Below are 27,687 nucleotides of genomic sequence, written 5' to 3' on the forward strand. Positions count from 1 at the left end.
TCTACTAAAAATTAAAAAAAAAAAAGAAAAATAACCAGGCATGGTGGCGAGTGCCTGTAATCCCAGTTATTGGGGGGCTGAGGCAGGAGAATCGGGTTCTATTGGGAGGCTGAGGCAGGAGAACTGCTTGAACCCAGGAGGTGAAGGTTGCAGTAAGCCAAGATCGCACCACTGCACCCTAGCCTGGGCAACTGAGTGAGACTCCATCTCAAAAAAAAAAAAAAAAAAAAAAGGAAATCCAGTAAAATGCTCATAAAATGTAATTGCAGTGAGACAAAAGGTGCACTTTCCTAAACTGGCTGTAAAATGTGTAACTGAATGCTTTACCTAGATTATCAGTTCTAAACCTGTTGAATGTAGAGAAGTGTTCACCGCTAAAGATAACTTTGATTTCTGAGGAATTAATCGGAAGCCATGTTTGATTAGCAGAGGTGCTTGCTCATCCAGGCCATTCTTAGCTTATTAATAATAGATTATTTGCTTTTGAACAGTTTTTTCCATGTGTTCTTTGTTTCGGTTAGGAAGGTGTTCATCTCTTGCAAAAGTGGTATAAAGTCAGTGAAAAAAAATTTAAAGAAAGGGATGTGGGTCTGGGTGCAGTGTCTCACGCCAGTAATTCTAGCACTTTGAAAGACTGAGCAGGTGGATCACTTGAGACCAGGAGTTTGAGATCAGCCTGGCCAACATGGTAAAACCCCATCTCTACTAAAAATACAAAAAATTAGCTGGGCATGGTAGTGGGCGCCTGTAATCCCAGCCACACAGGAGGTTGAAGCAGGCGAATCGCTTGAACCCGGGAGGCAAAAGCTGCAGTGAGCTGAGATCATGCCACTGCACTTCAGCCTGGACAACAGAGTGAGACTCTCTTTAAAAAAAAAAAAAAAAAAAGAAGAAGAAGAAGAAAAGAAACAGATGTGGAGCACAATCCTGTCTTACTTTGCTGGGAAGTATCTTACCTGATAAGAGAAGGTTTCCCCTGCTCTGACTCCCATAGCGGGTACAACTTCTGTCCTAAGGTTATTAACAGGTCCCTGTGGTGAGCTAGCTCAGCAGCACAGCCCACAGCTGAATTCCACTCCCCAAGTAAAGTGGGGTAGTGGGGGGAAATGTAGGGAGAGCTGCATCTGATCCTGCGGCTGAGGTTCTCCTTCAGGTGATAAAGCAGCCATGAGCAGGAGCTGGGGAGTGGCCTGAAGCCAATGTGCTCTTCCCAGACGGGCCAGGGCAGCTTGTCAGAAAGGAGTTAGTTTTACACTGTAGTGGAAAGTTCTGTAGACTAATAGAACCATAAGTTTAGGGAAGCAATGCTTATCAATTTTAGAAAACAGAATACTTTGTGCTCAAGAACTGAACAGCTGTTAGGAGCACTAACAGTTCAAGTCCATCATGCTGTGAGAACTACAGTAGCTTCTTCAGTGTTTACCGTCCAGTTTCTCTTAGTTGGTGCCTCATGATGCTTTGAGCTTTAAATGAATCACAGTAAAAAGATTTGACTACCAGCCAAAAAAGATGAATTCATCTCATTTGAGGCTCAGGGCAAAAGAAAAGTAAAATATTACCTTGGAGAACTTCTTCCCCTATTTTACCAGTATTTTCCTGTTTAAAATCTACCTAATGAAGGAAAATGTATCCATCTACTACTCATGAGAGCCTGCCTGAGTTTAAGACGTGCCCGGGCACAGTTGAATACTGTGTTGGACACTGAAGACTTAGAAGTAAATATAAGGAAAAGACAAGATGGATTTAGTGTCTAAAGTAGAAGATTGGGAGGAAATCAATTAAGCAGTTACCTGATTTAAACTGTTATCCTGCAGTGTTCATGGAATTGTTTAAAAGCTGTATCTTAGACGCAAACATGTTTGTCTCTTAGTGTGTGGGTTAAGTATTTGATTAGATGAGTATGTCCTAATTGAGTAATCTAGGAGGAAAGGTCCTAAATCTCTAAAAGTAATAGCATGTACTACTTTGTTAAAATGTAAGATCTGTACTTAAAACTTTCCAGCTCTTAAAAACAAGGAAATTCCAAACATTCTGCAGTAACAGATAGTGTTAGTGGGTAGTTGGTGGATGATGTCCAATGTCAGAATGGTGAACAGCTTCGTTCATATAAACTGAAAGTGTACAATCTGGGATCAAGTGTTCTTGCTGCCCTCAGGGATCGGTGCACAACCTGTGTGCTCCCATGTAGCCTGACTTGGATTTCAAAGTTTATATGAGGCACAGCTGAGAGTCTGGAAAAGGCACAACATCTTCTCCTTCCTGTCCAGATGAGCCGAGTCAGCAGGAAGGGTCTTAGCATCTGTTCCTGGGGCCCTATGAGAGGGTTCTTCATTCCTTTATAATGATTAATCCCTTCATTGGGAATGGGTTTGATTTCTCATTGTCCAAACTTTAGAGGCTTTAATACTAATTGTATTAACCTTTCTAGACCTTTCTGATAGAATGTTGATAAAAGCAACCACTTGGCCGGGCGCAGTGGCTCATGCCGGTAATCCCAGCACTTTGGGAGGCCGCGGCGGGTGATCACAAGGTCAGAGCTCGAGACCAGCCTGGCCAAGTTGGTGAAACCCCATCTCTACTAAAAAAATGAATAAATAAAATGAGCCGGGTGTGGTGCAACGTGCTTTCAGTCCCAGCTACTCGGGAGGCTGAGGCAGAAGAATCACCTGAACCCAGGAGGTGGAGGCTACAGTTAACCAAGATGATGTTCCTGCACTCCAGCCTGGGCGACAGAGTGAGACTCCATCTCAGAAAAAACAAAAACAAAACAAAAAACCACTCTTTGTTATGAAAGCAAAAGTAGGGATATTAAAAAGTTAATTCAAGATAATTGGCAAACCCAGCTGCCATCATGAAACTGTTGAATAGTGATGGTAGTAATGACAGAAAAGGTGAAAGCTCTTTCTTGAAGGACAGCACAAGAATCACCGCTCTAATGCTATCTTTGTGATGTTACTGTTGAATGTATGTGAGATGCTGATATCTTCTGACTGACTTCTTGGTCACTGTCACAATCTTATGACAGCTGTAATGTGTAATGGTCTTTTCTGGTCATTACATTCCATTTAAATTTTGTAGTATATGAGAGAGATCTGTGGAAAGAGGAATATAATTGGACATCTGATGGTACATGAAAAACTGAGGACTGTAATGTAGCTCAAGATTGATGGTTGGCCAGGTGTGGTGGCTCATGCCTGTAATCCCAAGCACTTTGGGAGGCCAAGGTGGGCAGATCACTCGAGGCCAGGAGTTCAAGACCAGCCTGGCCAATATGGAGAAACTCTATTTCTACTAAAAAAAAAAAATACAAAAAGTAGCCAGTCATGGTGGCACATGCCTGAAATCCCAGCTACTCTGGAGTCTGAGACAGGAGAATCACCTGAACCTGGGAGGCTCCTCAGGGCACTGTCTGTTTTGCTTCTCACTGTATTTCTGGCCACTTCAGTGTTCATGTTCAGTGTGTATTGAATGACTATGGACAGAATGAATACAAAGGAAAAAAAGGAACTTGGAGGTAGAAAAATAGTTGTGGGAGACCAGCCCATGTGAGTGACCAGGCTGATTATATGACAAGGTTGACTCCACATAATTGAGTTTAAAAAAAGACTAGAAAGGACCACTGGAAGTTGTTGAAGAGGAACTCTCTGGAGATAGTAGAGTTCTTAGTCTTTACTCTTTGTTCTTAAAATATTCAGCCACATTTTAGGCAAGATAGTGATCTGCCTTCAGTTGCGTATAGATGATATCATTTTTAATGTAGACCAAAGTCAATATTTTTCATATATTGTTCTACTCAGAGTAAATAACAAACATTTTGTCATGGTTCTTAATGTCCTAGCATCCGTCAGTTTTCATGTGAGGACTTAGTTTACAGGTTATGTACAGCACATGTTGAGCGTGGTCAGTGGGTACTTATACCTAAAGTACGTACTTCCCTTCTTTTGCTGATGCTGTCATGAGCAGTTCCACCCTGAGTGTTTACGTCTGCGCTTTAAAATCTTCTCCCACATGCTTACTCATTCCTATTTTCTTTTTTTTTTTATCCTTTGTGACTCCTCAAACTCATGAACATCTTTCTATTTCTGGCCTAATCCTAACACTTTGGGAGGCTGAGCTGAGCATGGTGGTGTGTACTTATAGTCCCAGCTACTCAGGAGGCTGAGGCAGGAGGATCATTTGAGCCCAGGAGCTGGAGGTTGCAGTGAGCCAAGATTGTGCCACTGCATTCCAGCCTGGGCTATAGAGCAAGACCCTGTCTAAAAAAAAACAAGTGTCTCATGACTTTGTCTCCTCTGCATGAGACCATCTCCAGCTGGTGCCTTTGCTTGCATTCTCATGTGCAGGGCCAGCAGACACTGATGGAGCAGCTGTTCTCTGAGGCCGTAAGTGCTGGGGCACAGATCTTTTCCTCATCCTATTGCCTAGTGAGGGGGAGAAATGACTAACAAGGCAACTACAGGAGAGAAGTGTTTGGAGAGAGGTTTCTGTAGGGCTCCATCCTATGCACTGAGCCCAGGCATAGACTTCAGAGATGCTTCTTGAAAAATGAAGAGAAGTTGGCAAGGTATGAGGGAAGAGGTCAGATTCCTCTGACCTTTGCATTGTGAGTTTGATACCCCCTCCCCAACTGAATCCTCATGGGCAGCAGCTGTGTTTTTAAGAAGCTTTTCTACTCCTTTTCTTACTCAATCCTGACCCTATAAAATTTTCACTTGCTGGCTGCCCCCTCCCCAAGGAAAGGTCCCTCGGCTCCTCCACGGTGGGTGGTTCCCGGAGTCAGGGGGCAGGTCTAAGCTTCCCTATTCTTGTTGACTCAGCTGTAGAGACCCTACTCTTTCTCATTCAGGGAGTCATAGCTACTTGGTTGTGTGTGTGTGTGTGTGTGTGTGTGTGTGTGTGTGTGTGTGTGTGTGTGTAAGTGATTTTACTCTTGTGTAAGTGATTTTACTCTTGGGGTTGTCTTCTTTTTTAAAATTTTCTTTTATTCTTATATCTTGGGATAGTTAATTATTTTAAAGTAAGCCTTGTTTTATCTGTTAAAAATCTTTATAGCTGGCTGGGCACGGTGGCTCACGCCTGTAATCCCAGCACTTTGGGAAGCTGAGGTGGGCGGATCACAAGGTCAGAAGATTGAGACCATCCTGGCTAACACCCTGAAACTGTCTCTACTAAAAATACAAAAAATTAGCTAGGCATGGTGGCACATGCCTGTAGTCCCAGCTACTCAGGAGGCTGAGGCAAAGGAACCACTTGGACCCAGGAGGCAGAGGCTACAGTGAGCCGAGATCATGCCACTGCGCTCCAGCCTGGGCAACAAGAGTGAGACTCTGTCTCGAAAAAAAAAAACACACACACACACACAAAAAAAAGCCAACTTTATAGCCTGTGTCATCGAGCTTATATCAACTTTTTATTTCCTGCCGTTCAACAAAGTTAGTAGAAAATGGCAGCCCAAGAGGTCAGATATACAGTCTGTTCGCACCCCAAACAGAGCAGGCTAAATGCCTTTTCTGGTTCTAATAAGTCCTGAAAAGATACTCCCTGTAGCACCAATCATTTCCCTTTGCTGCCCCTTTGGGGTGACTGCCATCCCAAAAGTAGTCAGTGTAGAGGAATAGATGGCCCATTTAGGATACGTGGTTGCACAGATTCTCTGAGGAAGGTGACTAAGAAGCTGAATGCCAAAGACAAGACAAAGAAATTGATGAACAGTATCATTGTCTTAGCTCTGTGATAGGGATTCTGTGAAGATAGTATGTGCTCTTTTTTTCTGGGGAGAGGATCCGTTTATATTTGATTGTTCATGGAAATCTGTGGCCCAGAGTAAAATCATCAGTCTCAGCTGTATGACCTTTGAGATTCATTATGTTCGTGATCCGAAAACCTTGGTCACCTCTGTGTTATGTGCCATTGGATTCTAGCTATTTCAGTCAAGTGGCGCCTGTGCAGCCTTAGATGTGAGTGTGAGAGAGGATAGGATGGAGTTCGAGTTTTACTAGTGAAAGCTCTCAAATTTTGATACCCACCTTGAAACTTGGAAAATTACCAAGTACAACTTTATGTTAAAAAAAAAAATGTCGGTGCATCTTTATCAAGTTAGCAAACTATTTCTGTGATTGTCTATTTCCAGAGTAATTTGATTGAACCGGTTCTCAGATTTCCATAGCTAGGGTTGTAGGAGTATTCTCTACAAGGGAAGATTAGACCGAGTGCTTGACATGTGACCTGACCCAAAGAGGTTACTTAATAAAGTGTGGAATGAGTGAAGAGAAGTTGCAGTTATAGTTTTCTTCACCAAAGTCAGGAACCCAATAGAAGCAGTCATAACAATGAAAGTAGTAACTTTTGATGAGAGCTCACTTGTTTTTTAAGGGCTTTATACATATCAACACATTGAGAGCAGATGGGTCAGTCCCCCTGCAGCACCCAGTATGGGCTCAGTGCTCTTTGAAGCTGCTGTGAATTTGTTGGTAAGGCCTAACAAGATGGGTCATCTCACCTAGGCTAGGCTCAGCTGTTCCAGGCCTGGTCCTGCTCCTGGAGTCCTGGTGAACCGCATAGTCCTGTGGACAGCGCCTCCTTGAAGGTAAATCCATCCTCCAGAGCAGAATATGGTGGGCGAGGCTCAGTGACACTGGCCTGTTATCCTCCTCATGCAGTAAGTAGCTCATGCTGTTAAGTTTCCTGAGGCTCAGTTGCTATAGATGGGTGTATTTGGCGGAGATGATTCATAGTTTTGGACATAGAAAAGCCACAGTAAAAACCAGGTGCCTGATACCAGACACAATTGTGATCCTGGATTAGAAAAGATTTGTTATAAAAGATATCTTTGGGACAATTGTTAATATTTGAACATGAATTGCATCTTGGATTATAGTATTGTATCAGTGTCACATTTCCTGAATGTGTTCACCACACTGTGGCATTCCAAGGGAATGGCCTTGTTCTTAGAAACATATCCAGACCTATTTAGAATTAAATGGCCATGATGTCTGTGGTTTATTCTCTATGGTTCAGCAAAATAATAATATTAGTAGCCACAATGACCACCACAAATTGTCTGTCTATCTATCTATCTATCTATCTATCTATCTAATCTAATCTAATCTATCTAATTTGCTAACCATTCATGAATCTAGGTCAAGAATATCAAAGTTTTTGAATGTTTTCTATAAGTCTGAAAGAATTAAAAAAAAAAAAAAACGTCGAAGCAGAGTGCCTATCTTATGTAACCACAAAACTTAGGTGCAGGGAGGAAGAACATGAATGCAGTGAAAGCACCGAGGGCCAAGGGCAGCTGTTCAGAGCTGCTGTTCTCTGATGTTTGCTTTGGTGTCCCAGAAGCATGTGGCCCCAGCATTAGCCTGGCATGGTGGCACACACCTGTAGTCTCACTACTCCAGAGGCTAAAGCAGGAAGACTGCTTGAGCCCATGAGTTGAAGGCCATAGTGAAGTATGATCCTGCGACAGCACTCCAGTCTGGGCAACATAGTGAGACCCTGTCTCTTAAAAAGAAAAGGAAAAAAGGCCAATATTGAACCTTTTGTTTTTATAGTGATTCTATGCTGAGATCTCTAACCACACAGCAACCTACAAAGATGTGATAAGGAGCCAACCCAGGAGGCGAGGCAGCATAGGAGGAACAAGGTGACGCTACCCCTGGATAGCGGCCAGATCTCACTCGCCAACCTGAAAAGAGAAGCCTGTATAACTAGACCCCCATGCATCAGATTCACCCCTTCCCTGTGCTACATGTGAAGAAGCTGGACATGATGTGGCAAGAATGGCCCATGCTGCTCTGTAGCAGCAAACTCCCAACCTACATGCCATGTCTTCAGTGCATGGTTTGTCTCTCCCCTGATTTCCTTTTCCATCTGCCAGATGCAGTCATGGCCTGGACTCCACCCACACATAATTTTATTCTTCCCAAGGTATAAAACCAATGTCTGGCCAAGTAGGCAGACTTCTCACAAAAGCCATTTTCTCTACAGAGAGGTTGGTTTTGAAAATCAGCCAGGTCTCTCATCCCTAAGAAACAGATAAACCGTGGTGCATTTTAGCCCTAATGAATTCACTTCTTGCACCCTGCGGATTGTAAATCAGTGCTTAGTGACAAATGAGTACCTCAGTCTTCAAAGACTGTTCCTCCAGACGGGCTCTTTGGTTCCTTCTCTTTTCCATTTTCACTGCTGCCCTTTTACCTCTTCTCTGAATCATTGCAATGGCCTTTAGCTGGTTACCTGCCTACTTCTGGGCCTTTCTTTCCTCAAGCCATTGTAGGTCCTCGTTTGGGTGTTGTCACAGCTGTGATGTAAATTTAGGAATCATAGGTCTAGCTTTCCTGCTCATCTGTTCAGAAATCTTAGATGGTTCCTTGAGATGTACGTTACAGCCTGCTTCTCCGTGTACAAGTTTTCCCTAATGCAGCTTTTCCAAATGCATTTTTTGTTGTTCTGCCATTCATTCTTTGGCCCAATTAATGAACTGACTCAACGTTCCTGGTATTTCCACCCTCATTGTGCCTGGAATATCTTGACTCTTCATTTGAGACATCTCAAATTCTACTTCCCGATGAAGTCTCTATTGATTCTTTCCAGCTGGATGGGCTTCCTCTAGTGTTTGAACCATTGGAATATGTGTGTGTGTTTGTGTGTGTCTGTGTGTGTCTATGTGTGTGTGCATGTGTGTGTGTTTAACTAGTACTTTGCATATAGCATTTGCATATTCTGCTTAATGCGAGAGTTATACATAGGTTTATTCTATCTTCCTACTTTGGAGATTGCTAGCTGCTTAAGAGCAGAAACAATGGATATGACACAGTGCCATACATAGGATAGATACCTAGTAATAGAATTTGCTATAATTTGGAATGACATTGTAGAAAAACTCATATATTCCATATAGGTTTGACAGTGTTTATTATCTTTAAACCTGCTACCAATAAGAAACCCAGAGTTAATGCCACAGATACCGTTACTATTTTAATATATTATTTAAACAGGTTTTAAAATTTATTTTCCAGAAAACATTTAAGAAAAGAAAGTAATGCTTTAAATTTCTTAAAACATTTAAGAAAAGAAAAGAAAACTAGAAAAATAGAATGGCTTTCAAGTATTGTACTTTGTTGTTTTTAACACTTCAAGATTCAATAGGAAAATGTTAAAATGTAGACCAATTTTTTCATTTTTAAAGCCTACTTATTTTTCAGTAACACTGTGAAAGAAGACTTGCAAACCCTCATGGCTGCCATTGTCCTGGTGATCAGAGCAGAGGTCTGGAGCCTGGGAGAGGCCCAGCAGCCTCGGGTGGTAGCAGCAGGGGGCCTACTCAGAGTTTAGAGGATGAGAAAATCTTACTGTTTTTTCTCATTCTGTCATAGGACTTGCAAATGTTCCATCTAGTGACAATGAAAGGGAAGTGGTATGGGGTTATGGGTGACTCTTGTAATGTTCTCCATTGATGAAACTGAGCCACCCCAGTGAATCTTTGGAGTTGTAACCAACTCTATTTTAGTGATGGTATTTTCATAAAGTTACTTTTTGGAATCTTATCTTGCTATCTTGTATGTGTATTGCATAGATCAAGGATCTGATGGAAATAACATGGCAACAATATTGCCACCAAGCACATGCATTTTCAGCCACAGCACCCTTCTCTTGCATAGTGCACATGTCCAGGAATTGAGCTCCTTTTACTAAATGAATATTTTGTTCACCTGTATCCCGATCAGTTGGGACTGTGGGCACATTGGGAAATTCACCACAGTCTTTCATTCCTTGTCCTCTGAGATGGTACGAGTATAATCTAAAAGGATGTAAGTAAAACAGGTATATGAAAGCTGCTTTACCCACCCGCCCCAAGAAAAGATGTAGTTAACATAGTACACAATTCTTCATTTAAAAACATATAGTTAAGTGTTTTTCATGTACTCACAGAGTTGTACAGCCACACTACAGTAAATTTGAGAATATTTTGGTTACCCTGAATAGAAACCCTGTACCCATTCACTGTTACTTTTCATTCTAGCTTATCTATTTTTTTTTATTTTTGTCATATTTCATTTTGGTATCTTATCTAAGGAGCCATGGCCTGGTCCAAGGTTGCAAATATTTGCTCTAATTTTTTCTTTGAAAAATTTTATAGTTTTAGCTCTTACTTTAGGATCTGCAATCTATTTTGAGTTAATTTTTGTGTATGGTGTAAAAAGGGGTTCAAATTTATTATTTTGCCTGTGAATATCCAGTTCTAGCACCATTTTTGAAAATATTTTTTCTTACTGAATTTTCTTGACACCTTTATTGAAAATCAATTCACTGTAAGTTCAAGGATCAATTCTTTCCCATTGATTTATATTTCTCTCATTATGCCACTATTAATTTTAGGTCTGTGTACCATCCTGTCTTGATTAACATAGCTTTATAGTACGTTTTGAAATTAAAAAGTATGAGTCTTCGTTTTCCATATTCTTGTTGTTGTAGGTCCCTTGAATTTTCATATGAATTTTAAAATCAGCTTGTCAATTTCTGCAAAAAGGCCGGATGAGTTTTTGATAGGGTTTTGTTGAATCTTGAGATCAATGTAGAGCACATTGCTATCTTGACAATATTGTCTTCTAATCCATGAATATGGAATGTCATTCTACTTAAGTATTCTTTAATTTCTGTCAATGATGATTTATAGTTTTCAGAACACAAGTTTTATACTTTCTTTATTTTATTTTTTGATACTATCATAAATGAAATGTTTGTTTTAAATTTCATTTTAATAGAAATATAATTTAAATTTTTTAAGTAAATACATTTGATTTTTGTATATTGATCTTATATCCTATAAACTTGTTAAACTCATTTATTACTGATAATAGTTTTTTTAAGATTCTTTTTTATATACAAGATTATGTCATCTGCTAATAGAGAGTTTTACTTCTTGCTTTTCAATCAGGATGCCTTCATTTCTTCCCCCCCTCACCTCATTTCCCTGACTTGAACCTCTAGTACAACGTTAAATAGAAGTGTCGAGAGCAGACATCTTTGTCCTTTTCTGGATCTTAGGGGGAAACTGTTCAGGGAAAGCATTCACCATTAAGTCTGATGTTAGTTGCAGGGCTTTTGTGGATGCTGTTTGTCAGATTGAGGAGGTTGTCTTGTATTTCTAAGTTCTTGAGTGTTTCTATCATGAAAATGTGTTAGATTTTGTCAAATGCCTTTTCTGTATTTAGATGATTATGTGACTTGTTCATTATTCTATTGAGATGATTCTATTACATTAATTGAGTTTCAAGTGGTAAAGCAACCTAACAGTCGTGGTATAAATCTCATTTAGTTGTGTTGTATAACCCCTTTTATGTGTTTCTAGATTTGATTTGCTCACATTTTGTCAGAGTTTTTGCATATATATTCATAAGAGATATTGGTCTGTAATTTCCTTGTGATGTCTTTTATTTTGGCATAAGAGTAATACTGACCTCATAGAATGAGTTCCCTCCTCCCTTATTTGTTTTAAAAGAGTTTGTAAAAGATTGTTCTGAATTTCTCTTTAAACATTTGGTAGAATTCACCACTGAAGCTATCTGGCCCTAAGTTTTGTTTGTTTGTTGTCAGAAGTTTTAAGTTACTGACTGAATTTCTTTATTTGTTATAGATTTATTCAGATTTTTTTATTTCTACCTATCAGTTTTGGGATTTTGTACCTTTCTAGAAGTTTACCCATTTTATGTCCATTTTCTAACTTGTTGGTGTACAGTTGCTCAGGTTACTTTCTTTTAGTGTGCTACAGAATCTCTTGGCTTTCTGTAAGCTTGGTAGTGCTTCCCCTCTTTTAATTCTGACTTTCACAGTTTGAGCCATCTCTCATTTTTTTTGGTCAGTCTAGCTAATAGTTTGTTAATTTTGTTGATCTTTTCAAGCAACCGTCTTTTGGCTTCGTTTGCTTCCTTTATTGTTTTACTATTCTCTACTTCATGTATTTCTGCCTGCTCTTTGTGATTTTCTTCCTCTGCTTGCTTCGGGCTTTGTTTCTTCTTATTTTTCTGGTTTCTTAAGATGAAAGTTGAGATTGATTTGAGGTCTGTCTTTTTTAATATAGGCATATATAACTATAAATATCCTTCTGAGCATTGCTTTAGCTTGATGTCATAAGTTGTGCTTTGCTGTGTTTTCCTTTTCATTCATCTCAAAGTATTTTCCATTGTCTCTATGACTTCTTCACTGGCCCATTGGTTATTTAGGAGTGTGTTGTTTAAGTTCCACATCTTTGTCAATTTTCCACATTTCATAGTGCTGTTGACTTCAAATTTCATTTCACTGTGGTCAAAGAAGATACCTTGTATGACTTCAGTCATTTTGTATTTACTGAGCATACGGTCTGTTCAGGAGACAGTCTCTGTGCACTTAGAAAAAATAAGCTTTTTACAGCTTTTCATTTAGCATAACCACAGCTTTTAATTTTGCTTGATTTTTTGGTAAGGCTTGGTGGAAGTTTTAGTTCTACAAGGATAAGGGTTTAGTTTAAATTGACATTGCATGTTAATATAGTGTTTTATAGGGCTTGGAGTAACTGTCTATATAGTCTATATGGTCATTAGACAACTATTGTCAGGCATCACTCTAAAGACGGGCTAGCAAGGAAACTATGTAAGGCACAAGGCACAGTCTTCATGTGGAGAACCTGTTCATTATGTTAGTTTAACAAAGGGAATTGTGGTGGTTACATACAGTGCTTTGATGCTGAAAGAAGGCATGCATTTGCACAGCAGAGTGATTTAGAGGTACCCAAAGGGGAGCAAATAAGCAAGGTGAGTACTGCTTTCTTTTCTGAATTGACTATGGCATCAATACAAAGAGAATGTCAAGAATTAACCGTAACTTTCAGTGTTGAAACAAAAAGACCAGTGTGTGTTTCTGTTAAGACTGGAGGACAGATGATACCTCCCTATCTCTCTCTCTCTCTCTCTCTCTCTCTCTCTCTCTCTCTCTCTCCCTCTCTCCCTGTCTGTCTATCTGTCTGTCTGTCTCTTGTTTTGGCAGTGATAAGCAAAGGGAAGCACATTGTTGGCCAATTGATCTAAAAGTTCCTTTGCATCATCATTCTGGTAATCAGCAACAAGGACACTCATTGGCATATGTTCCATCTTGAATAACTGGGATCAGCAGTTTCTTTATCAAAGCAACTCAGGTTAAATATGCTCTGTTCTATGATCTAACACACTGTAATATTCAAATCACCATTTTTAAAAGCAGCCCAGAACATTACTGAAAAATAGCTTTTTTGTTTCAAAATAAAGCAGTAATGCAAAACCACGCTTAAGTTATGGGTTTCAATGAATACTTTCATTGTTTATAACCTTCCCAGATAGGCTGTAGGAAGATTGTCTATATTCTGACTATAAAAATAGGACCAAGATTTTTTGACTGTTACTGCTGTATATCCTAGATATTCTGTGCTATTTTCTGGGCTTTTCCTTTGCTGCCAAAGGGAGCACATATACCAGGTCAAGACTTGTACATTTGCTACACCGACTTAGACCTAACATGTTTGTATTTATGTTCAGCCAATCCATAATGTGTGATGTACTCCATAGTCTCTGCAATGAGAGAAAGGCATAATGTTAAGAATATCTTTTATATCTATATTGAATAATTGCTGTGCCCTTATCTCACTGGTTCATTTGGATCCCAAATTCAGTGTTTCTTCATTTAGCATTTTGATGATGTATTGAATAAACAGTGTCACAATATGTACCTATTTTGTTTATTTAAGAAAATGTTTGTAATCACTATCACTAGGTTTTTCATTACCATCTAGAAGCAAAGTCCTCTATAGTCCTTCAGTTAACTTTCAGTATCAGAAATTCTAGCTGTTTAGCAAAAGAAACCTAAAAAACCATTTATGTGGATCAGTGAGCATTTACTGTTCTCTGACTAGAAGGAGCTCAACAATGCCTATTGACTGTTGGAAGATCACTTTGGTAAAACTAAGCACAGAAAATATGAAGAGTACCTAACTAATTGCTTGATGTATGATTATTGGCTGCACTGCACTGGCATATAACAAAGGACAGAAGTTCATGCAAAGTCTATGACTGTCAGACTTTTAGAATACAGACTGATATTATCCAAATGACAGGATGTATGTTTGCACTAGTATTGGCTCAAAAAGTCTCTTAGAGCTTTGGGGTTGCCTCTAAAATCTAGTTTCACCCTAGGCTCTCTTTCTCCCATCAAGCAGACTTGAATCCCTGAAATGGCTCTGGAACTATTTTGGCTTCATTAAAACATTCGAACTAGTTGTGGACAATTGAGCACCATGACTTTCAGAAATAGACACAATCAGCCGATCATGCCTGTAATCCCAGCATTTTGGGAGGCCAAGGTGGGCGGATCACGAGGTCAAGAGATCAAGACCATCCTGGTCAACTTGGTGAAACCCGGTCTCTACTAAAAAATACAAAAATTAGCTGGGCATGGTGATGCGTGCCTGTAGTCACAGCTACTTGGGAGGCTGAGGCAGGAGAGTCACTTGAGCCCTGGAGGCAGAGGTTGCAGTGAGCCGAGATCACGCCACTGCACTCCAGCCTGGTGACAGAGCAAGACTCCATCTCAAAAAAAAAAAGAAAACAAAAAAAGAAATAGACACTGTCAAATGAAACAGCAGCATTTCAAATGCACTGATCTGTGGTCATCTAGTGACAAAACTAGCAGTGCCGCCCAGAATATTAGTGTTCATTCTCTCTGAATCTTTAACTTTTGTGAATTTTCTTTCACTAACTTCTCAATCATATGTATACTTAGCCTATATCTTGTGCATGATTTCAGTATATGTAATTCTATTATTTTTGAGTATTGCCCTCCTGGCACATTGAATATATCTTCTGACTCATCATTTTCTCAATCTTAAACTATAAAATGGAAAATTACCCCTTCTGTAGATGTTCCTATACTTTCTCTAATCATTTCTGCATATATAGTACCTCCTTTGTTTCTTGTAGTAATGCTACAAAAGTTGAGAGCTCAGTTGCAGAGGATAGAATCCAGGCCAGGCTTTCTAAGCTGAGCATGTTTGACTGCTGCCCACTCACCTGGAAGTAACATAGGGAAGAGGGAAGCTGCCAGGCAGTTCAGTGCAAATGCTGCTATTGCAGCTGCATGTTTGCCTGTTCTGTGTCAACATAAACCTCCCTTACATTTCCAAACAACAGCAGCAACAGGTTATTTACACCTATCATGCAGTTCTCCCTTATAGAAATAATGAGGGTCTGGCCGGGCGCGGTGGCTCACGCCTGTAATCCCAGCACTTTGGGAGGCCAAGGCAGGTGGATCACAAGGTCAAGAGATCGAGACCATCCTGGTCAACATGGTGAAACCCCGTCTCTACTAAAAATACAAAACATTAGCTTGGCATGGTGGCGTGTGCCTGTAATCCCAGCTACTCAGGAGGCTGAGGCAGGAGAATTGCCTGAACCCAGGAGGCGGAGGTTGCCGTGAGCCGAGATCGCACCATTGCACTCCAGCCTGGGTAACAAAAGCGAAACTCCATCTCAAAAAAAAAAAAAAAAAAGGAAGAAATAATGAGGGTCTCTCTCTCCCTAGAGGGCAGTCCGCAAATCTCCTTCATTTCTGCAGTCAGCTCCACTAGCACAGGTTCTCAGTGTGATCTTTCTTTCTCCAATTTAGGCAGTGTTCTATCTTAGAATTCTGGGATCCTGTAACCTATGGAATGAATTGCAAAGCTAATATCACCAATACACCCTATCTAAAACTGGGGAAAAGGAGAAAGGAAATGAGTTCACATGCATAAATAAATACTTGCCACACTAAGAAAGGAAGAAGTACACATAATTAATAGAGTTCTCATTTCTACAAGTGGTTACTACCCATTTCATGATCTACATGTCCTAAAGTATCCAAATGTGTCACCTAGTGGGTTGGAGGATATATGTAGTGTTACTGGCAGAGAGTGAAGACAAAGCCAAACCTGAGCAGGTGTATATTCTAGTACAGATAAAATAGTATCCTGTCCTGATAGAAGGGGTCAGTGTAATGAACTGGCTACTTTGTAGCAGGCGGTCCCTCCAGATTGTTGCTCCTGTCAAGTTGACACTTCACTCATTTGGGAAACAGCTGAGCTCTGTGCAGGGAGGCTGCCCATGTTGTACTTTGACTACTGTGGTCACTTTTCTGATGCGCCTGCTAAACAAGCTCTGGGCTACTGTGGAGAGAGTGAGACAAGCATTCCTAGGGTGATTTATCATGTCCACTTGGTTTCTGAGAGTCTCTTATCCAGTAAGCATTCATATGTACACCGTATTCTTTCTTATTCCTAGTTCAAGAAATCCACCCGCATGCTTCTTTCCAGCCACCAGCTACCATCTCCTCAGCCTTCTTCCTCCTCGTCTGTGCTGGTTAGTGTAAGCTCTGATTCTTTGTGAGTAGAGGTTTGCACTGCAAGCTGTCTTTTCGCTTGGGTCAGATGGTCCGTGAGATGTGCGCCTAAAGCGTGTTCCCAGTGGTTTAGCTCAGCAGTTGCTGCTGCCCATGAATCAGTGTGATCCATTGCCATCTATTCTGGGCAGACTGGACCCAAGACATGCCATGGGAAGCTCTCCTCCTCCATCATGGCCTTCTCTGAAGGGAGCTGCAAAGCTGTAACAGCCGGCAGTTGCTGCCCATGTGGTGTTGCTCTATCTGGATACCAGCTCCTCCGACATCTGGTCATGCAGACTTTCCCTGAGCCCTAGTGTGCGCTGAGGGAAGATTGGCAGATGCAAGAGGAGGCACATCAGGAATATAAGCTTCCTGTTGACGGAGCTGAGCTTCAGATGCTATTCCCACCTAAATATCCTACATATATGACTTTCACCTGAGAACACAGTGTCCTAGACATGTCCTTCTCTGGAGCCTCAATACCCAGTACATGTGGGTCCCATGGGCATGGTTTCACCGTTATCTAATGTGAAATGTCAGCTGTTCATTGTCCACTAGGAGACAGTATGAAGCCAATCTGTTTATCAAAAGGAAGATAGTTACTTGCTGTATAGAGTATGACATGACCCCAGAACCTTGGGACTTTCCACTATTCTGTTTTGACTTTGAGTATCCCAGTTCATGGCCACAGGGGCTTGCCTTCTAGCCCATATGGAGAGCTTTTTCTTGGCCCATTCAATACTGGAAGCTTTATAGGTTACTCAGTAAATAGATCAAGGTAGTACTCAAAAGGCTACCTTGGGAGCAGGCTGGACTTTTGGAGTATGTGTCTTCTGCCCTCCTGCAAATACTTGCCTTATCAGGGTATCCTCAGGTATTGTTACTTCTTGCTAACAATCCTATCAGCATGATGTCTTGTGGACTGGTAAGATGACTGAGGTTCCTATAGACTGAGTTATGGCACAGAACCAGAGTTGACATGGTGCTCAGACAAGATGGTGAAAGCAAGTAGCTTTTATTTTTCCTGCCATTGGAATAGGAAAACACACACACCATGTTCGTCATATCAGAAGCTGCACATCAGATAAGGAAATGTGTTGATTTGACATAATGGGCTTGATCAACTGGAGTTTCTCCTTGATAAAGTTTGTTATAATCCACTGTCATTCTCAAAGACCTGTGTGTCATCTGCACAGGCCTACACACAATAAAAGAGATGCGATAGGAGGAGTCCCCACCCTGAACCCTTCAAGTCTCTGACAGTGGCATTAATGTTTGCAGTTCCTCTAAAAGATGCAGTATTGCTTTTGGTTGCATTTGTGGCAGGGAAGAGAAGTTCAGAAGCTTTTCTTTAGCCCTTTGAATTCTAACGATGCTCATTGGTCAAGGTACAGCTGTGGAAACTCTGCCTGTGTGTGAGTGTAGATCCCATCTGTAAACCTAGGTTCTAGGCAGGTAGTAATACCACTGACTCTATTTGTGTCTGACTCCCGTGCAGCTTCCACCCCACCACCAGGACACAAAGGTGTTGAGTCCTCGGGGACAACGTCCATCAAGTGCTGAGAAGTCCAGTTATTTCTTTTTCTCCTCAGAAGTAACTGCACAACCTTTGGGAATGGGTAGAAGAAAGATTTCTTATATGAGTCCCATATTATGGAAGTGTTCTTTCTTAAAGGACCAACTGCTCCTTCAGTGAGAGGCTGTTGGAGGAGAGAAGAGTGACTGTTGACACTGTCGTGCTGGATCCCTCCAGGTCTCTGTCACATGCCTGCAGATCAGATCGCTGTCTGAGGCTTTCCTACTGTTATGGCCCTACGAACCCTCTCATTAACTGTGCACTTCCAAATACCCGGCCAGCTCACACCAATACTTTGGCCCTCTGGCTTGTTATGTTCGCGGGACCCTCTTGCCTCTGGTTGCTTAGCTCTGCTGCCTCAGCCATTCCTGTTCTTGTAGAAATCAGGAAGCCCTTGAGGCAGCATCTGCAATGCTGGCATTCCTGTCTGTGGCCTCCTGGGAGTGTAGTTAGGAGGTGAGGAAGCAGGAGACATGATAGATCCCCCTAAGTCTACTATTCTACATCTGCATTTTATCAAGACATTCCTGGCATCTAGGCATTCTAATTTTCATTCCAGGGGGCTGTTATTCTATGCAGAAGGTAGAAGTTTTAAGGTACTTGGTTTTAGGGCCCAGGAGAGTGCCACTTATAAACTGGCATGTTGGAAAGTATGACAAACTCCCAGTTTTATACCTTGGATATCTTTCTCTAGTAATATAACATCTAACAGACAAAAAAGCAGGTCAAATAACTTTTCACCCTACTTTGACATTTATTTTCTTCTTGTTAAGATAACTGTATAGTATTCATAAAACTAGATTCTTACAGATGAGGAAACAGATTCAAAAACCGTAATCAACTTTTCTGGAGGCAGAGCTGGGTCTACATACATACATTTCTTAACTTCTTGTCCTCTTTTGTTACAACACAATACTGTAGTGGCACGTGGATATGTATATACATATAATATGGTACACTCACACATACGTAACACACACACCACACGTCACATACCACTTATGCACATACCACACACGTGACACACACATCTGTACACCACACACCCTCTATCCAGAAATTACAGTTTGTGTCATGTCAAATGCTGATGCTCCTAAAAGCAGCATATATTATTAAGAAACGCCAATGCAGCAATTTCTATTGTTTGGATTAGGTAAAGTCTGCATTTTGATTTCAGTTACAGCCATTGCTTGCAGTGTGGTTTTTTTCTAAAATTTCTCACCTCAGAAGTTGCCCAAAACCCAACTCGTGAAGGAATTCTCAGTCTCATTATTAATCAAAGAAATTTTAAATTTAAGTATCTTGGCAAAATGTATATGTCAACTCTATGTGTAATTAAGTGTGCACACACAAATGCTGTCAAAGTTACAGTGGGTGCGCTGAAATGTGTAATTGCCTTACTGAATACAGTTCTTTTGGAATTCAATATAGCAATATGTAGCAAATGTCAAAAGAAATTGCATACTTAATCTAGATATCCATGCCTGAAAGTCTACTCCAAGGAAATTGTTTAGCATAAAAAATTATGTATATAAAGCATTTTTTTGCAGTAGAACTCTTCTCTCCTTCCCAAAAAGACATTTTACAGTTTTAGAGTTTCATAAAGTATGAAAGATCATAATATATTAAATAGAATGGGGAAATAGTCAGTATAGTATTTGCAGGAAAAAGTGTATAATGTATTTGTACATATAGTTAACAAATATACTTGTTCATAGAGTCCAGGAAGTTACAAATGAAAAACTGTATATAAGAGAATTATGTGTATGTTTAGAATTTTTTGCAATAATTACAATCTTCAGTTTCTATGTCTATATGTTTCTTTTTAGTGAAAATACACCCCTTTGGATGTATTTTTGGTTATTTTATTTCTTTTCATTAAAGTCCATTAATCACCACAAAAACCCAGGAAATCCAACTAAGAAGAAAGCAAATGTTCAGACAACATCTAAGAACCCAGAGCTGTGGAGGAGATGTTGCATTGGACCGCTGGTGTGCACAAGGCAGCAGGAGGGGCGATCCCCATGGGGCATGGCCACTGGTCACGGGAAACACAGGAGGGAGTCCAGGCAGCTGGCTGGGCAGTTACGTTCACTGGTGCACGATGACAGCATTGAGCAGGGTGGCTTCCTTCAGGGTCTGGCTCTCATCAGCCAGCTCTTTGTTAAGGAAAGTAGTCATGAGGATAAAGCTGGTGGCAGCCATGGCTGGCATCCATGATGAAGAGTCGGATGTCGCTAATCTTGTGGCTATGGTTGAATTTCTGCAGCAGCCTCCCACTGTCTGCAAACCTAATTTGGATGTTTGTGGTAGGCTCTGATTGGACAATTAAGACAGAAGAGCTGGCTTTGGCTTTGTTTTCTGCTGGTTGGTCTGGAGACCTGGTACTCAACCCCTGGGGGACACGGCTGCCCACTTTCTGACCCTCGCCAGTGAAGGCTTTGAAGGCTCCTTTGGACTTCACAGAGTCCTTGTCCCAGTGGTCCTCCATATCCAAGTTCACCTGTCCACCATGAGCTCACCTCCTCACCTCTGCTAGTACCTCCCTCTGTGGATAGACCCCAGAAACTGGGCATTGGATGGGTCTTGGTAGCTTCTGAGTTCCCCATTATCCAGGCTGAATCCACTCTTCCAGAGTTTCTGTACTATGTGAACATCTTGGCTGGAATGCTGCCTCTTTTTTCCTGCCACACAGGCAGACTCTTCCTCTGGCTGCTCCAAGGTTGTAGCCACCTCCTGCAAATGATCTCAGTTTACTGGTCTCTCCAGGGCTGTTGGTCACTCACTCCACACAGCTCCATGCTCTTTGGCACATTTAAAGAGATCATCCACCAGCTCATTGGGAGTTTTCTTCTGGGAGGGCCAACAATCTGTTGCCCACTTCTCTCTGAGCCCCCAGCATAGAACCCCTGGCCTTCGTCCTCCTCCTCATCTTGGTCATGAATGAGGTCTCTGAAGGATGTCACTTTATTATCACTGGGGGCTGTGCCTCTGGACACTGAACTGGGGGTTGCCTGCGAAATGGTTGTGATGTCTTCATCCCCTCCATCCTCATAAAAACTCACTAGCACCATCTGCAAGTCCCAGCCAACCGACTCGAGGAAGAAATGGGCCAGCCCTCCTCGCCCCTGTGGCCACCACAAACTCCCTCAGCACCTCCTGTTGTTCAGCCGCCATCTTCGTCCTATGCTTCTCCCCACTTTCACTGCTTTCTTAGGGTTTCTAAAGCATCCTTGAATGGGACTTTTGTCTCTTTCTCCTGAGACGGAGCTTAGCGACTGGGTTGTTGAGGATGGTTTAATAGAGAGGGATGTGCTAGCTGAAACCCAAACTCTTCTGTTGTTCTCACTTTGTCTACACAGTTACCTGTGGTGATTGGTCAGCCGAGGATTATTCATCACTTTTTACTTTTCTCCTCCCCGCAACAAAAAGCTGTTTTGAAGATAAACAGTAAATACGGCTTGAAAGCCAGCTCTGTTCCCACTCTCTTTCTCTCTGTTTTGGGGGAAGATACTGTGCATTTTTAAAGCATAACATGAAGCAGTTTTTAGTATAATATGATTTAGTGCAGGCCTCAGCTGCTATCTCTCCCAGTGGTTTTGCTGGAGGCTGGAGCTTCTCGACAGCCCTGACCACGGAGAGGTGGAATGTGGCGCTGACGTCACGGCCGCTCCTGGGAATGTTTTGCATTCCTCTTCCTGGCAGTGGTCAGGTGGCTTCCAGCAAGAATGAAGGACAACAGTTCCAAAGAAGAAAAAAAGAGAGGAGGAAAAGGACAGTTTATAATCAAAGTATTGTGGGGGAGGCACTTTTATTCTGAGCCAAAATTGAAATTAGAACCAGATGTCTTACATTCCTATGCTGCACGAATGTTAAATAAGCTTATTAATGACTGTAATAACTGAGCTATTTGGCTTTTTACTGAACTTAAGTCTTGAAACTCTGTAAGAATTATGGAAAAACGACTTCTTATAGTTGACATTTTAACTATGAAAGCAAGGACCCTGATGAAATGACCCTCTAGTTAATCTACAGGCTGTTTTAAGGTCTGTTAATATTCTGAAAAGTCACTTCTGAAACTTAAAATCTCTGTAATCTATTAACATAGTTTGTGCTGTTCAAACAAATTTAAACCAATTATTGAGGAGAGAGGTAAACTGTATGTTAGCATCTGCTGCAGAATGTCTTTTCTCAAAATATTTACATTTCCAATGTTATTTCTATACATTACTGCTCAAACCAGATATGCAAAACAAAACTTAGCACATTCTTAACATAACAAACAGCTTTTGCCCAAGTCTTACAACTCTGCAATAATATGTGGAATAGAAAAATGGACAGTAATTGAGTTAAATTTAAAGTTTGTGTTTTTCTTGTCTTCCAGCCACTGAAGTACCTCTGTTCAAATTCACTATACTGGTTTAGCTAATCACAATCTATATGTCTGTATTTTAAAATATTACACTTTTAAAAAAAAACAACTTGATGTCTTTCAGTAGATTTGCACTAATTTTGATGTAACAGCAGTTACATTAATAACAGTTCTCCAGTTTAGGCGAAATCTGTTTGAATACTTCCAGTTATACATTGAAATGGAAAGTTGGCTTCCTCTTGTAGGTCATGTTGCTGGTGAGGAATTTCCAGAAATGTGGAGAAGTGCTGACTCATAGTATACAGTGGACTGATCCAGCAACAGTAGGACTTGAGGGGGTTTTTTGAGCTCTTGGCTGAGGCAAGCAAAATATGTGGCTGTAATGTTTCATTTTATTTTTAGGTTAAGGTTAAGGGTGGAAGAGAGACTGTTGCTTGGCATGTGATCCATGTTAATAGCTTTAAAATGGTGACAAGTTCTAGCGTTAGATGTGTGTCTAAATGTGTGTTTTCCTACAGTCTATTATTAGAATTTGGAAAACAGGTTGTTTTGCTATAGTTACCCTACTGTTGTGCTCTCTGCCTCTTGCCCACAGGTAAACCACGTGGCTTCTTGGGCTGGGGTGGTGACTCACCATGGGCTCTATAATGTGAAAGTCACATAGTGCTTGCATTCAGGAGAGTGCTGCTGGAAAAGGTCCGTGGCATGGTGCTTTTTGTATCTGTGATCTGAAGTCCCTGAATGTAATAATAACAACTTAAATATTAGCTGACAGGAGTACAGAGAAAAACTAGGATTTGTTAACTTTAATGTGCCTGCTTCTGTCCTATATATTTTGCGTTCGTTAAATTGTCTGATTCTGAAGTTACTGATTGAGATTTCTTTTTTGTTCATTTGGTATAGAAATGACTGCTAGATTGGGTTTGGAACAGGGATTTCTAAAACAAAAACTCACCTTCTAAACCCATCCCTGGTCTCATAAAGTTAATATATCCCAAATACACTCATCTATCAATTCTACAAACATGCACTCACTGCTCTGTGTTAGCGCTGATGACATAGAAAAGAGGAAGGTGTGTTCCTTGTTACCTTGTTTGAGGGGAGGGAGGCACTGGGAGACCAGTGCAGGGGGTGTGTCTACAGAAATATGTATACTGTTCTTTGCAGTTAATATGGTAGAAATCTAAGGAAACAGTGAGGCATAAAATAGGTGTGTACTCAAATCTGTGCTAATGTCTGTGGGAGTGGTTTTTTGGATGTCATTCTGAGGCTGTCAGAGTTACTGATTGAAAGTAATTTGAATAGGTAATGTTAGGAGAGACATAAAAAATAGAAACTAGAATCTGATGAGGAAGATAAGGGAAATATAAATATGTAGGTGACCAATATTCAGACATCTTAAAAGGAAAAACAAATAAACAATATACTACAAATTATATTTGTATGTGCTTTGAGGCCACCACGCAAAACAGCACACACGGTTTCACTACCACCTCTGACTGCTTTCAAAGGCTGTAAAAGACCATGCTTTTCAAACAGTCTGCCCTTATGTTTCTGAGGTTTATATTTCTCATCATTCCTGAAAAATTTGAATGACTATTTGTTAATCATAAGGATTCACAAAATCATAGAACATTATTTTAAAACTGTTTCCTGTTTTCTTTAAAGTTCAACAAATGGAAGAGTACCTGTCCTCCTTTTGAACAGAGGTCCCAGGGTAGGGCAGGGAGTGAAAATGGGGGGCTGGGCCACACTGTGCCGTGGAGGCTTAACCTGCACATCTGATCCCCGATAGTCTGCAACTGATTCTAGTGTGCTCTCTGACAGTAGCCCATTACTTAAATTTTCTATCTGCCAATTTCTTCTGCTAAATGATCGTAAACCAGTGAACTATTTTGGTGCCTATGAGGAATTACTTGCAGAATTAAGCTCATAGTTCAAAATATGAGGGATTGTTCTCTGCTTTTCATTTCCAGAACTTTTCATCATCCCCCAACATGAACTCTGGTGCCATTAAACGCTAACTCCTCCCCACAAGCCCCTGGTAATCTATATACTACTTTCTGCCTGTATGAAGTTGCCTATTCTAGGTAACTCTTAAGTGGAATTATACAATATTTGTTATTTTGTGTCTGGCTTATTTTACTTAGCATAATTTTTTCAAAGTTCATCCACGTTATGTGTCAGAATTTCCTTTTTGACGGCTAAATAATATTCTGTTGTATGTATATGCCACATTTTGTTTATCCATTCATCTGTTCATGGACATTTGCTTTGTCTTCACCTCTGGGCTACTGTGTGAATAATGCTTCTGTGAACATAAGTATACAGTATCTGTTTAGCTTCTGTTCAGAATTTTTTTTTTTGGCTGTAGATATGGAAGTGGAATTGCTGGATCTAATGGTTTGACTTCTTATTTTATATATATATATATATACTTCTGGGGTACATGTGCAGATCTTGCAGGATTTTTACATAGGTAAACACATGCCATGGTGGTTTGCAGCCTCCATCCTCCTGTTACCTACATTAGTTATTTTTCCAAGGTTATCATTCCCCAAACTCCCCCCACGACGTTATCACTCCCCTAGCCCCCTACTCCCCAACAGACCCCACTGTGTGGTGTTCCTGTCCCTGTGTCCATGTGTTCTCATTGTTCAACACCCACTTATGAGTGAGAACATACGGTGTCTGGTTTCTGTTCTTGTGGCAGTTTGCTGAGAATGATGATTTCCACATTTATCCATGTCCTTGCAAAGGACATGAACTCATCCTTTTTTATGGCTGCATAGTATTCCATGGTGTATATGTGCCACATTTTCTTTATCTAGGCTATCCTTGATGGGCATTTGGGTTGCTTCCAAGTCTTTGCTATTGTAAACAGTGCCCCAGTGAACATACGTGTACATGTGTCTTTATAATAGAACAATTTATAATCCTTTGGGTATATACCCAGTAATGAGATTGCTGGGTTAAATGGTATTTCTATATCTAGATGCTCGAGGAATTGCCACACTGTCTTCCACAATGGTTGCAGTAATTTTCACTTCCACCAACAGTGTAAAAGCGTTCTTATTTCTCCACAACTTCTCCAGCATCTGTTGTCTCCAGGTTTTTTAATGATCGCCATTCTAACTGGCATGAGATGTTATCTCAATGTGGTTTTGATTTGCATTTCTCTAATGACCGGTGATGATGAGCATTTTTTCATATGTTTGTTGGCCGCATAAAAGTCTTCTTTTGAAAAGTGCCTGTTCATGTCTTTTGCCCACTTTTTAATGGGGTTGGTTTTTTTCTTGTAAATTTGTTTGAGTTCATTGTAGATTCTGGATATTAGCCCCTTGTCAGATGGGTAGATAGCAAAAATATTTTCCCATTATGTTGGTTGCCAGTTCACTGTAATGATAGTTTCTTTTGCTGTGTAGAAGTTCTTATGTTTAATTACATCCCATTTCTCTATTTTGGCTTTTGTTGCCATTGTTTTTCCTGTTTTAGTCATGAAGTCCTTGCCCATGCCTATGAATGGTATTGCCTGTGTCCTGAATAGTATTACCTAGGTTTTCTTCTAGAGTTTTTATGTTATTAGGTCTTATGTTTAACTCTGTAATCCATCTGGAGGTAATTTTTGTATAAGGTGTAAGGAAGGGGTCCAGTTTTAGCTTTCTGCAGATGGTTAGCCAGTTTTTCCAACATCATTTGTTAAATAGGGAATCCTTTCCTCATTGCTTGGTTTTTTCCAGTTTGTCAAAGATCAGATGGTTGTAGATATATGGTGATCCTTCCAAGGCCTCTGTTGTGTTCCATTGATCTTATCTTTGTTTTGGTACCAGTACCATGCTGTTTTGATTACTGTAGCCCTATAGTATAGTTTGAAGTCAGGTAGTGTGATTCCTCCAGCTTTATTCTTTTTGCTTAGGATTGTCTTGGCTATGCAGGCTCTTTTTTGATTCCATGTGAAGTTTAAGGTGGTTTTTTTCCAGTTCTGTGAAGAAGGTCCATGGTAGCTTTATGGTGATAGCATTGAATCTATAAATTAATTTGGGCAGTAGGGCCATTTTCATGATATTGATTCTTCCTAACCATGAGCCTGGAATGTTTTTCCATCTGTTTGTTTCCTTTCTTAGTTCCTTGAGCAGTGCCTTTGTAGTTCTCCTTGAAGAGGTCTTTCATGTCCATTGTTAGCTATATTCCTAGGACTTTTATTCTCTTTGTAGCATTTGTGAATGGGAGTTCACTCATGATTTGGCTCTCTGTTTGTCTGTCATTGGTGTATAGCAATGCTTGTGATATTTGCACATTGATTTTGTATCCTGAGACTTTGCTGAAGTTGCTTATCATAAGGAGATTTGGGGCTTGGACGATGGGGTTTTCTAAATAGACAATCATGTCATTTACAAATAGAGACAATTTGACTTCCTCTTTTCCTAATTAAATACTCTTTATTTTTTTTTCTTGCCTGATTGGTCTAGCTAGAACTTCCAATACTATGTTAAATAGGAATGGTGAGAGAGGGCACCCTTGTCTAGTGCCAGTTTTCAAAGGGAATGCTTCCAGTTTTTGCCCATTCGGTATGATTTGGCTGTGGGTTTGTCATAGATAGCTTTTATTATTTTGAGATACATTCCATCAATACCTAGTTTATTGAGAGTTTTTGGCATAAACGCTGTTGAATTTTGTCAAAGGCCTTCTCTGCATCTATTGAGATAATCATGTGGTTTTTGTCTTTGGTTCTGTTTATGTGATGGATTTCCTTTTGGATTTGTGTATGTTGAACCAGCATTGCATCCCTGGGATGAAGCCTACTTGATCATGATGGATAAGCTTTTTGATATGCTGTTGTATTCGGTTTGCCAGTATTTTATTGAACATTTTCACATCAATGTTCATCATGGATATTGGCTTGAAATTTTCTTTTTTAGTTGTATCTCTGCCAGGTTTTGGTATGAGGATGATGCTGGTCTTATAAAATGAGTTAGGGAGGTTTCCCTCTTTTTGTGTTGTTAGGAATAGTTTCAGAAGTAATGGTACCAGCTCCTCTTTGTACCTGGTAGAATTCAGCTGTGAACCTGTCTGGACCTGGACTATTTTTGGTTGGTAGGCTATTAATTGCTGCCTCAACTTCTGACCTTGTTATTGCTCTATTCAGGGATTCAACTTCTTCCTGGTCTAGTCTTGGGAGAGCGTAAGTGTCCAGGAATTTATCTATTTCTTCTAGATTTACTGGTTTATGTGCATAGAGGAATCAGTGGTGATATCACCTTTATCATTTTTTATTGCATCTATTCGATTCCTCTCTTTTCTTTTTTATTAGTCTGGC

The 27,687-nt window shown here is 40.5% G+C and overlaps 1 protein-coding gene and 1 pseudogene across 4 annotated transcripts in view; one reads left to right on the top strand and one right to left on the bottom strand.

Moving 5' to 3' along the window:
• SPIDR (scaffold protein involved in DNA repair) overlaps positions 1 to 27,687 on the top strand; it is a 468,259-nt gene that overhangs the window by 205,876 nt on the left and 234,696 nt on the right. The window lies entirely within an intron of this gene.
• On the bottom strand, positions 20,063 to 21,738 carry LOC116563633 (annotated as a pseudogene).

Source organism: Sapajus apella, unplaced genomic scaffold (assembly GCF_009761245.1).
Source record: "Sapajus apella isolate SASKATOON/1434 unplaced genomic scaffold, GSC_monkey_1.0 scaffold35, whole genome shotgun sequence".
NCBI classification, from domain to species: domain Eukaryota; kingdom Metazoa; phylum Chordata; class Mammalia; order Primates; family Cebidae; genus Sapajus; species Sapajus apella.